This window comes from Myotis daubentonii, chromosome 3 (assembly GCF_963259705.1).
Source record: "Myotis daubentonii chromosome 3, mMyoDau2.1, whole genome shotgun sequence".
NCBI lineage: Eukaryota > Metazoa > Chordata > Mammalia > Chiroptera > Vespertilionidae > Myotis > Myotis daubentonii.
In genome coordinates, this window is record NC_081842.1 from 198,756,459 (window position 1) to 198,769,026 (window position 12,568).

General features: G+C 48.4%; 1 long non-coding RNA gene across 1 annotated transcript; it reads left to right on the forward strand.

Annotated features, from left to right (window-relative positions):
• Positions 1 to 3,381: 3,381 nt before the first annotated feature.
• LOC132229527 (uncharacterized) lies at positions 3,382 to 7,895 on the forward strand. Its single transcript, XR_009451701.1, has 3 exons — positions 3,382 to 3,506; positions 4,833 to 4,946; positions 7,789 to 7,895. It is a non-coding gene; the product is annotated as an uncharacterized LOC132229527 (long non-coding RNA).
• Positions 7,896 to 12,568: the final 4,673 nt, after the last annotated feature.

A 12,568-nucleotide genomic window follows, 5' to 3' on the forward strand; every position in this document is an offset into this window, starting at 1 on the left:
GTGTGCAGAGCAAGGGCAGGCCAAAGCCAGCTTGGGTGGCCAGGAAAAGCTTCAGAGAGGATATGACAGCAAAACCAATGCCTAAAGCGTGAGGAGTCAGGCCAGAAGGAAATGGACTGCCCTGGGCTGGCCTCAAGGAGCAACCTGTGCAAAGGGTGTCCAGAGGAACTGAAGGAAGTTTTTGTCTGGCCGGAGCTCGGAGTGAGGTGGGGAGTGCTGAGCAGGGAGACTTGGAGGTAGAAGGAACCCAGGATCCTGACAGGCACTGAATGACATGGTTAGAAGTCTGGGTTTTATCCTGTGGGCATTAGGGAGCCGAGATGTGAGGCCCTGGACAGGTCACTTTACCTGATTGCACTTCAGTTTCCTTATCAGTAAATTGGGAGTAGAAGAACCTACTTTACAGACCTGGCTGTTATTCAGTGGAAGACATGAGACAACGCATTTGTAGTAGAAACCTCACAAATGTTAGTTTCCAGCACCCTCATCCCCCATCCCCACCCCCAACCCCCAAAAAAACAAACCCATGAGGAACCAAAATGCAGAGAGGCAGCTGAACAGCTAGACAAATGCTACAGGAGCCAGAGGCTCCCTGTGCGCCACGCCAGAGGCTTTGAGCAGCAAGGTACAGAAACTCCAATCAATATGGCTTAAGCCATAAGGAGCTCATTTTCTTACAAACAAGGGAGAGACGTTCTAGAATTCAGAAATTCAGTGGCTCAATGTTGTGTTCAAAGAGGTGGCAGCCTCCTTCCCATGTTGGCAATGGCTTGCCTCATGGTCACAGGACGGATGCAGCGGGGCCCGCCATCATCCCCATGACCATGTTCAATGAAGAGGCATTTCCTCTTGTTCATCTTTAAAGGACGAAAACCTTTATTGGACGCCTCTTCACCAGACTTCCTCTCAGGTCCCATTGGCTGGGATTAGATCAGAAACCTTTCGCTAGCCAATACTGGCAAAGGGGATATAATGACCATGACTCACTTAGGCCAATCACAATACGTATCCCAGGGCTGAGGATGGACTTGTCTCCTGATTGCTGGCCTCAAGGGGGCAGGACCCAAACAAAACAGGTCTTTCTAACAGGGAAGAAGCGGGGATAGATTTGGTGAGGCCATTAGCATTATCTGTGACTCCCAGGACCTGAATTCATTATCTGTGGCTCAGGACGGTAAAGGTGATTCTGTCCCCCACCTGCTGGTGGGCTCAAGGGCTGAAATCATGCTATGGCCCTGGAGGTCAGGTCAGGCTGAGCCCAAAGCCCAGAGCTTAAAAATCACCTCGAAGGGGCTGAGGGAGCTGGAGTGTGTCCCCTGGACCCCCTGGGTCTAGCTCAGCGCCTCTGACAGAATCCATCATTTACTCATTCAATCTGCAAATATTTTGTTAAAATATTTTTTTTATTGATTTCAGAGAGGAAGGGAGAGGGAGAGAAAGATAGAAACATCAATGATGACAGAGAATCAGCGATTGCCTCCTGCACGCCCCTCACTGGGGATCAAGCCCGCAACCTGGGCATGTGCCCTTGACCGGAATCCAACCTGGGACCCTTCAGTCCAAAGGCCGATGCTCTAATCATTGAGCCAAACTGGCCAGGGCTCAATCCACAAATATTAATTGGGTACTTGTGGCGGGGACAAACAATGAGCAAAACTCAACATGGACCCTGCCCTCACAGCGCTTACCTCCTAGTTGCGGAGAAAATCAGGTATGTGTGAAATGGCAACCACGGTCAGTTGTGGACTGATGAGCACCTGATGCTGGAAGAGGAAATAGCAGGGGGACTTGACCCAGGTGGGGAGGTTAAGGACTTGGGTTTGGCACTTATCGTTTTGATTCCAGACTCAGTCACTTACCGCCTGTGTGAGTTCTCAAAGGTAATTTGCTTAACATTTCTCTATGCCTTGGTCTTTACTGGGAAACAGCAAAAATAAGGGTAGCTGTCTCTGGGATTGGCAGGAAAACTCAATGAGATAATGCAGCCCATTCAACCATCATGCAAGAACTAGGAACCCGCACACTATCGACAGTCCAGTAGTACAGCACATAGGTAAGGCTTCTGGCCCGAGCCAGACTGTATGGGTTTGAAGCCCAGCAAGCTCTGCCTCCTTCTAGTTCTGCTTCCTTCTAATGTAACATTGAGCAATGGCCTCATCGCTCTATGCCTCAGTTTCCACATCTGTACAATGGAGCCAGTAACAAAGAGAGTTGTAAAGACTAAATAGGTTGTGTATCTTATATAATAAAAGCCTATGTGGTCGTGACGCCCTTACGCCATAACAAGCAATCACCAGGAGGCTGGGTGTGCAGCAGGCGTGTGCGGGTGGGCGGGGCTGCGTGTGAGGCACACTCGGGTGGGTGGGGGCTTGACACTGCGTGTGCGGTGCAGAGGCGGGACCCCCGGCTCTAGCCTACCTCTTTGGGGCAATCCATCAAGGAGCCCCAGATGGGTGGCTGGTGCCTACCTCTTTGGGGCGATCAATCGCGTGGGGCTCCCACACTGTGAGAGAGCACAGGCCAGGCTGGTGGACCCCCCCCCCCTCCCAAGTGCATGAATTTCATGCACCGGGCCTCTAGTTAGTATATAAAGCTCTTTGCACAGGGTCTGACACAGAGTAAACTCAATAAAGGTTAACAAAGATCATTGTTATGTGTTGCTGTTTTGAAATTCATCATAAAACAAATGTGAAAACAGCTGGATGCGAGGATTTCAGTCAAGCCACTGCAAAGTCATTTTTCTTGCTGACATCTTAATAACAAAGGCGTTTGGCAGAGCAATATGCGTACAGCTACAAGTGTTACACATCCCTGGGCATCCAGGGGTTTTGATTGCATCCAGACTCTCCTCTGGAGCACTGGCTGGCCTGCCCATTTCTGCCACCTCCAGCGCCGTCAGTAACACACCTTGAGAAGCAACCATTGTTAGGATAAACAAAGCAAGACGCAGCCGCCGCCGCCGGCAGCCGCACCGCAGCCCAGCCTCCGCTTCCTTCCGGGCTGCTTCCAGCTTGCAGTGGTGTCTAACCAATCGCAAGCCGCCGGATGCAAACTGTGTTCCCTAATTGATCCATCAAGCTACGCACAGTTCAGGTTATGGAAACGGGCGCAGTGGGAGGAACGCCTGCGCGTGCAAACACTCAGCCCTGGGCCCGGCGGATGTGGAGCGTTTGGGGACCACAGCTATTGTCTTCAATATGATTCCTCCAGATGGTGGGAGCACGGGGGCCCTGCAGGCCGGAGAGGACCGTCGCCAGCTTTGCTTCCCCTTCCCTTTGTGGAACCACTGACGCCTCTGTAGGTCACCGTGTTAAATTACAGCCACACCTACTTCACCGGGTGGTGGAGAGGATGCCGGGAGGGAGTCGGTGCGCCTGTAAGGCTTTGGGAATGGGGCCTGGTACTGGCTGAGTGCTCAGAAACAGCAAGGGCAGTGATGGTGTCTGACGCATTGAGCACTTACCACGTCCACTCTCCAGATTTAACCCTGACAACCTACGCATGAGGTAGGTAGCCGTAGCATTCCCATTTTACAGGTGAGGAAACAAAGGCACAGACCGGTTAAATAACATGCTTTAAGTTACACGGCAAATCCTAACATTAGATGCTGTGATTTAGGGTTTTTCCCCCCCCAAAGGAGAGCATTCATCTGGAGAGTCAGTAGAAGCACACCCCTATGTAATGAACATAATAGCTTGTGCACAAGCGGGAAAGCTGGCAGGAAAAGACTTCAAAATGTAAATAGTGCTTATCGCTATCTGCAGGGTAGGCATGTGGGTGGTGTTATGCCCCCTTCCCCCTCATTAATCTGTTTTCTAAGTTTTTCATTAGCAGCATGTATTACTTTTATATTGGGGGGAAAGAATCAAAATTGATGTTTTAAATCGCTGTGGCAAGAGCCTAGATCAGCGATTTTCAACCTTGTTCATTTCATGGCACTCACGAACTAATTACTAAAGTTCTGCGGCACACCAAAACATATATATTTTGCTGATGTGACAAAAAAAATAGGTATACTTTTGATTTACAAAAAATAGTAATAATAGTAATTCCTACCCTTTTGTGCTCCAAAGTGACTCTTTAAAAAAGCAGGTGCCTATACTTCTATATAAGGATTTCTGGTACTAAGAATTAACCAAACAGATGCAACCTCATTATCGATTAGACCAATAAGATGCAACTCTGTTGTATGACCTATGCACTTATGATTCAAGACACGGCGTTCACCCGGCTACTGTTGTGTTGGCTCTTGTCATTTTTAAAATTTGACAACCTAAAGGAAAAGAGGTCAGTGCCCCTGATTTTAAAAGGAAAAACTGAGCCCTAGCCGGTTTGGCTCAGTAGATAGAGCATCAGCCTGTGGACTGAAGGGTCCTGGGTTTGATTCCAGTCAAGGGCACATGTCCGGGTTGTGGGCTCAGTCCCCAGTAGGGTGTGTGCAAGAGGCAGCCAATCAATGATTCTCTCTCATCATTGATGTTTCTATCTTTCTCTCCCTCTCCCTTCCTCTCTGAAATCAATAAAAAAAAATTTTTTTTAAGGAAAAACTGAGAAATGCTGTGGAAGAGATGCTATGGATTATCCACCCAACAGCACTCCTTTTAGTAACAGAACCTTGATTTTGGTTAGGTATCAAGCAGCCATCTGCTTCCTGGGTCTGGACCCCTCCCACCACAGCACATGAGCCAATCACAAGAATCCATTGTCCTTTCCTGTAAAGGGTTTTGGAGTGGCCCAGTGCCGGGTGTACTGCAGAAAAGGAGCTTCTTAGCACTTCAAAAGCGGTGCAAAGAGCTCATCCTTCTTCAGCAAGACATTTTCATGTCTTCCAGGGAGACTGCACAGCAATGAGACTGCGAAGTATGATGAAATGTGAAGATGGAAAGCAAATTGATGTCAGCATTAAGCAAACACTGGAGAAGCCTGGCCTCTGGGTGACTTCTTAAGTGATATAATAAGTATCCTTATTCTCTAGTCACTTTAGTTGGGTTTTCTGTCAATTACAACTGAAAACATCCATACTTCAACACATATTGGTTTCTCTATTTCTCCGTCCAATTCCAAAGAGGATTAGGCTTATCCTAAAATAAATTACACAGGGAAAACTCAGAACAAGGGTAAACAAGTATGACATCATGGCAAACTAAATACCCTTAATGACCTTCCTTATGAAAAACAGCTGATGTTATTTTAAATTAATCGGTTGCATTTATCAGCTTATATTTACATCAGAGGCAACAACCAAAAAAGAAAGCATATAAGATGTCAGCAGGTAATAATGTATAGAGAGAAATAATTTGGGGAAGAGGGATCAGGAGTAAGTAGGCTACAGTTTCAGATAAGGTGTTCAAGGTAAACTTTATTGAAATGGTGACATTTGAGAAAAGACTTGAAAGTGATGAGGGCAATAGCCATATGAATATCGAAGAGAAGAATGAATCAACTAAAGGAAATAGTGCAGAGAGCCTATGGTGTGAACCTGTCTGGAATGTACAGGGAATAACAAAAAAGACAATATGACTAAATGAGTGGATGGGAGAGTAGGAGGAGAAGAGGTCATAGTATTGATAGATACAAAATTCTAGATTTGCAGTGTTTTCTTTCAGCCATTTGAGATTATCATTCAATCCCTTGTCTTCTGGCTTCCAGGGTATCTGTGCAGAAGTCCACTGCCAGACCTATTACATAGTCTTTGAAGACAATATGTCTTTTTTCCTCTCGCTGCTTTTCATGTTTTCTCTTTGCCTCTGGTTTTCAGAAGTTTTTGCTATTTTATCTCTGAATTTGTTTTTCTTTCTATTCATTCTGTCTAGGGTTCATAGTGCTTCATGTATCCTATGACTTAAAGTCTTTGGTTTTAGAAATTCTCAACCATCAACTCTTCAAATATTATTTCTGCCCTATTTTCTCTTTCTTTTCATTCTGAGACTCAGTTACACATTATTTAGACATGTTCACTGTGTTTCATGTCTCATATATTCTTTTCTGTATTTTTTTATCCTTTAGTCTTTCTTACTTTGGTCTGGATTTTTTAAAAAATATATTTTTATTGATTACAGAGAGGAAGGGAGAGGGAGAGAGAGATAGCAACATCAATGATGAGAGAGAATCATTGATCAGCTGCCTCCCACACGCCCCACACTGGGGATCCAGCCTGCAACCTGGGCATGTGCCCTGACCGGGAATTGAACTGGTTCATAGGTCATCGCTCAACCACTGAGCCACGCTGACGAGGCTGAATGTGTTCTTTTAGCCTGTTTCCAATCTGCTAATTTTCTGTTCAAGTGCATCTAATCTGCGTAAACCCATCCACTGAGTTCTTAATTTCAATTTTTATGTTTCAGTTATAGAATTTACTTTTAATAATTTTCATAGTTCCCAATTCTCTGTTGAAAATTTCCATTGTTTCATTTAATTTGTTGACCATATTAATTACTGTATTGAAAAGTCTGATACTGCCAATAGCTGGGTCTCTGGTGGCTCTCTTTCTATGACTTTTTCTTTTTCTTTTTCTTTTTTTAAATTCATGTCTCTTTGTATGTTTGGTAACTTTTTATTAAATTTTAGCATTGTATATGAAAAATGTAGAGATAATTTGAAGTTCTGGCTCATGTCCTACAATGATTTGCTTTTTAAAAAAGACATTTTTATTGATTTCAGAGAGAAAGGGAGAGGGAGAGAGAGATAGAAACATCAATGATGGGGGATCAAGCCCAAAACTGGGCATGTGCCTTGACTGGAATCAAACCTGGGACCCTTCAGTCCACAGGCCGACATTCTTATCCGCTGAGCCAAACCTGCTAGGGCTTTACTTTTACTTTGGACAGGTAAAAGTGACAGACCATTTTGATGCAATCAGGGACTGAGCTGAACCAAAGCTGGTCTTTCTTTAGTGTTTATGATGGCTAGTCTATTTCTGATTCACTCAAAGTCACAAATTGTGAAAAGCGCTATAAAGGAAGTAAACAGAGTAATAGCACAGACAGTAATGTGGAGTGGGAGTGAGAAGTGGGTGCTACTTTAGCGGGAGTGCTCAAGGAAGACCTCTGGAGGATGAGAAGCAAACAAACATGTGAAGATGTAGATTCTTCCCATCAGAAAAAGCAGCCAATGCGAGTGTCCTGCGGTAGAAATGAGCTTGGCAGCTCTGCAGAATAAAAAGAAGTCAGAGATTAGAAGCCTGGCCAAGAGTGTAGGTTTCCTTCAAGTGCAATGGGAATCATTGGAGAATTTTATCCAAGGGAGTGACATGATCTATCTTTGGTGTTTTTCAAAGATTCCCTGATTGCTAGGTGAAGAAATGTTTATTGGGGGGGAACAAGAATTGAAGCAAAGAGACTAGATGAGCCATGTGATGGCCTGGACTAGGGTGGCAGTGCAAATGAAGAAAGATGCATTTGAGCTATAGTTTGGAAGTGGATGGACAGAGCTTATTGCTGGATGCGGGGGAGAGGGTTTGAGCCCGTGGTTCTCAACCTTCCTAATGCCACGACCCTTTAATACAGTTCCTCATGTTGTGGTAACCCCCAACCATAAAATTATTTTTGTTGCTACTTCATAACTGTACTGCTGCTACTGTTATGAATCGTAATGTAAATATCTGATATGCAGGATGTATTTTCAGGGGTCGCGACCCACAGGTTGAGAACCGCTGATTGGGTGGCTGCCCTTTTCTCCAAGGAAACGACTTATGCAAGAGGAAAGGCCGCATCCCACAGCCCATGCGCCTCTGGCGGCACCTGCCGCATCCCTCGTGATGTGTGAGTATCTATCTGTTTGTCTTTCTAGGAGCAGACTAGACAGGCCTTATTCCCTCCGACCCCCTCGCTTAGTGGAATGAAAAGTGAACCCGCTTTGGAGTCAGAAACCTGGATAGATCGGGCTCTGACCCTTAGTAGCTGTGAGGCCTCGGACAAGTCACTCAACCTCGAGAGACGTCGTTCTCCTCATCTATAAAAGAGTGATGAGAATAATTGGGTAGGTTGTGAGGATGAAACAAGATCTCGAAGAGAAATGCCTGGCCTGGTGCCGTTCAGGTGCTCTGTGCTTTGATAAGGGAGGCCTTCCCAGAGGCTGTTTGATCGTGGAGAAATGGGTGGGGAGGCAGAGGCTGGAGTGGAGCCTAGCAGCAGGGAGGGAAGCAGCTTGGGGCGAGGGAAGTGGGGGTGGGAGGGGGATGTCTGCCGCTCCTTGGATCACTGAGTAGCTTCCTTGGCCAGCCCCACCCCAAGCCTGGCCTCAGCCCAAGCCTGCCTGGTGGGGCCCTCTCCAGGGTCCGCACCCACAGCCCGGACAGGCCCCGGCCTGTACCCCACTCCTCTGCCTGGGGATGGGGATTGCTAAAACCACACACATTCCTGAGGGATTGATAAGACTCCAGAAGCCACGCCCACCACCCATGGGCCTACCCTGGCTGCATAGGAGGGGCGCACCAGGCCCTCCCCCTCTACACAGCAGGGCTGACTGCCAGCACCCCCACCCCATATACAAACACCCCAGCCCTTCCTACAGAGCCACAAAATGGCAAAGCTTCAAGGAACCCCGAAGAGCCCAGGCCCTGAATCTGGTGGGGACCCCAGCATGTTCCCCTCAGAGCAAGAACCAGCTTCATTCTTTCCCTCCCCATGAAGCCCACACATTTTTTTTCAATGCTTAGAATCCTTTGGTGTTAGGGACGCTGTGGCTAGGGTACCTAAGGGTGCGGGATTACCTGTCATCCTCAGGCATCTTCACCTTGATTATAGCTCCAAGGACTCTGAGACCCCAGTGGCATCCCACTGGTCTTGGTGGGTGCAGGACACACTCCAACCACGACTGTGGGGGTAGGCGGGACAAAGAGGGGAGTTCTTAGGCTCTGGAGCCAAACAGGAGGCTTTGTCCTGACTCCCCGACTTCTCAGTGTGACCTGGGGCAAGTGGCTTAACCTCTCTGAGCTCCTGTGACCACATCTATGAAGCAGAGGTTGATGACAAGGTAAGTGAGGGTTAAATAAAGTAGTGCTTGTGGAGAGTGTAGCAGGAGGCTGGCACAGAGTAAGCAATCAATAATCAGACCTGTTCTTGCCCTCATCATTAATACAAACAAAGGAATAGTCCTGCCGTATCCCTGGGACCAGGCAGGAGCTTGAAGGAAACTCAGAGCCCCCCGCCCCGAGACCCCCCCCCCCCAACCACCCTCATTGTGGAATCCCAGGACCTCACCGCCTTTTATCTGCCTGCCTCCTCCCTCTCCCCCCACTCCCCAGCCCGCTGCCCCAAGCCCACATCCTGGAGCCTGGACCCAGCCCTCTCCCGCTCTGCTCCCCCACCCCCCCACCCCAGCTCCCCAGCTCCCGCTCACAGCCCTCTCAGCCTGCTGACTGATGATTCATCTGGCCCCCAGGCCATAGTCCTGCCTATCAGAAACCCATTTTTCCGGTTTCCCCTCCCAAGCCAGGGGCTCCTTGGGCCCTGCCTTGTTCCTGGCATAAGGGAGCTATATGGGGCCCTGAGGGGGGAAATATGGTCTCCTCCTTGCCCCTACCCCAGACCTGGGACCTAGGGGTTGCTGGGGGAGGAGGGGGAGATCTGAGAAGCAAGGAGAAATCAAGGAAGCAAGGGGTCACCTCTCCCCTGGCCTGAAATAGGTCTAGAGCAGGGCCGTGCCTGACCGGGGAGGGACCCAGGTGTTGCAGGGCTGGGGGTGGGAGGAGGGGAGAGGTCAGGCTGGAGCCATGACTTCCCACTGCCTGGAGGGTCCAGCAGCCCCTCGGGCACCTCAAACTCAGCGAAATGCAAGCAGAACGTGTCTCCTGTGACCAAACTGCACCTCCCTGGTGGCCCATGCAGTCCCTCAGCTAGAGAACCAGGGAGCCCCCACCCCTCTGACCAGTGCACCCCATCAGCGGCCAGGCGCTGGCCTTTCCTGCATGTCTCTCAGTGGTCCCTCCTGCCATAGTCTTTCCCGAGCCCTGGTGTGGGTCCTCAGCAGCTCCCTCCCTCCCCTCCTGGCTCCTCTCCTGCAATCTCCCTCCAGCCCAAAGGGCATCGTCCTTACCCCAGAACTGACCCACATGGGCAGCTGGGGAGGAGCAAAGCCAGCAGTGACTGCAGGAGCCCACGCTTCTCTCTGGATGGGGTGGGGGTGGGCAGACCCCAGTCCTGGGCTCACAATCACTGGTTACCTACCCATGCCAGGCTAGGACCTTCCTCAGTTCACCTTTCCTTCACCACACCTTGGGACTGGGGTGGAGGGGCGGGGGGGGGGGGGGGTCACTGGACCCATTTTATAGATGAGAAAACCAAGAGGTAGGCTGGTCATGAAGAGTGCACCCAGGCTACAGCTGGAGTTTTTATTCCAGTAAGACTTTAGAGCCCGGTTCTCTTCCCTGTTTATAGGTGTTTCTGAGACTACAGGGAAATAATCTGTGTTGGGAAGCTCCCAAGAGTAGTGAACCAAGTGGTTTCCTGGGGAGCTCTCTGGAAGGGTCTTTGTGGGGAGGGGTGTGTGTGTGTGTGTGTGTGTGTGTGTGTGTGTGTGTGTGTGTCCCTCCTGGCAGGCCTGTGTGTTTCACCTGAAAGTGAGCCTTGCCCACTGCTGCCCTCCACTGGCCAGGGGCAGAACTGCTGCAGTCTCTTGGGAATCCGACTTCCAGGGGACCACATTGCTCAACTCGAGACCCAGAGAAACCAGGTGGTCTGAGGTTACATCCCTCATATGCAAAGAGCTCTTAGAAAGCAATCAGAGCCCTCGCTGGTTTGGCTCAGTGGATAGAGCATCGGCCTGGGGACTGAGGGGTCCTGGTTTCGATTCCTGTCAAGGGCACATGCCCAAGGTTGCAGGCTTGATCCCCAGTGGGTGGCATGCAGGAGGCAGCCAGTTGATGGTTCTCTCTCATTGATGTTTCTGTCTATCTCTCCTTCTCCCTTCCTCTCTGAAATCAATAAAAATATATTTTAAAAAAAGAAAGCAATAAGAAACCAACAAACATATCCAACATAAAAATAGACAAAGGATATAAACAGGCCATATCACAAAAGAGAACATTGCAATAGCCAAGAAGCAGATGAATGACCAAAGAAATGAAAACAAAAACAATGAGATGACATGTTCACCTATTAGATTAGAAATTGATCATGTTTTCTGTTAGGAAGGGTGTGAGAATGGGCACTCATATTGTTGGTAGCAGTGAGATGTGGTACTAATCTTTGGCAAGGTAATTGGGCAGAACCTATAAAACATTTTAATGCTCACATTTTTTGACCCAACAATCCACATCTGGAAATTTATCCTAAAAATGCAAAAGGACATATGTTTACAGATGCCCATTGCGGCACTGTTTATAATTCATTCATTTATACAGGAAAATCGGGAGCCACTAAAAATGAAGGGATGGCTAGGGTTTATGCTGATCATATTTACACATCTGTGTAAATAGTATGTTTGTGAGTATGTAATACAAATTTTTTAATAACAAGGTGAGCATTTTTACATAGATATCCATGACATATTATTGAGTGAAATACTTAGATTGCAACACAATTAAAATACTATAATTTCCTTTATACAATGTTGTGTGTGAGGGTTTTACATACGTAGGGTGTGTGTGTGTGTGTGTGTGTGTGTGTGTGTGTGTGTGTGTAAGAGCATAGGGAGTTGTAGGGAAAACTGCTGCCAAAATCTTAACAGGGAATGCCTTTGTATAATAGAATATGCACTTTTTCTATTACACGTCTCTTACGGTTTAAGTTTTAGGAATGAGCTTATATTATGTTTATAATGAATACAATAAAGCTGTGTTCATTAGGAAGAAAGCAATCAGAAGGTCTTGTTTCCCCGAGTGTGGGGCTCAGTCGTGGGAATGAGAGGGATGGCCCTACCAGGAGGTCATGGCAGCCGGCTGGGACTTTAGGGGGAATCAGAGAGCTGGGGTTGGATCTGCTAGCCCACTGCGAAGTTGTCAGGAGCAAGTCCTGGGCTGTCAGAGACGGGAGGGCCTGCTCATCTAATGCCCTCACTTTGAAGCAAGAGTGATGGATGAGATGGTGGCTCAGAGAGGGCAAGGAACTTGGCTGAGGTTACACTGTGAGCCAACGCTGAATCCGGCATGAACCCAGGCCTTCCAACCCAAGGCCAGGGCTCTTTCCTCGATGCTTTCTTCTCATAATGAGATGGATCTGAAGGTCAGAAGGGTGCTTTTAACCATCACACACCCACCACCCCTCCCCAGGGACTGAGCGCACAGTCCGGGGCATGTGCCCTGAGCGAAGATCAAACCTTGACCTCCTGGTTCATAGGGTGGTGCTCAACCACTGAGCCAGCCACACCAGCCGGGCAGAAGGTCACTTTTAAACACACGTTTCCAGATATGGTGCTGCCACCAGTTTGCTGTGAAAACAATTCTGTCCAACTCCGTCTCCGAATCTGCGAGCCAGGAAGTCACAGCGCCCCGAGAACATCTTCACTGACTGGCCTGTCACTGACGCTGACCAGGAAGCTGACATGTAGGAAATGGGTGGTGGCCTCCTCTCAGTCCCCATGGCCTCCCGCAACCTCCTCACCACTCTCCCTGCCACCAGGACTGCCTCAA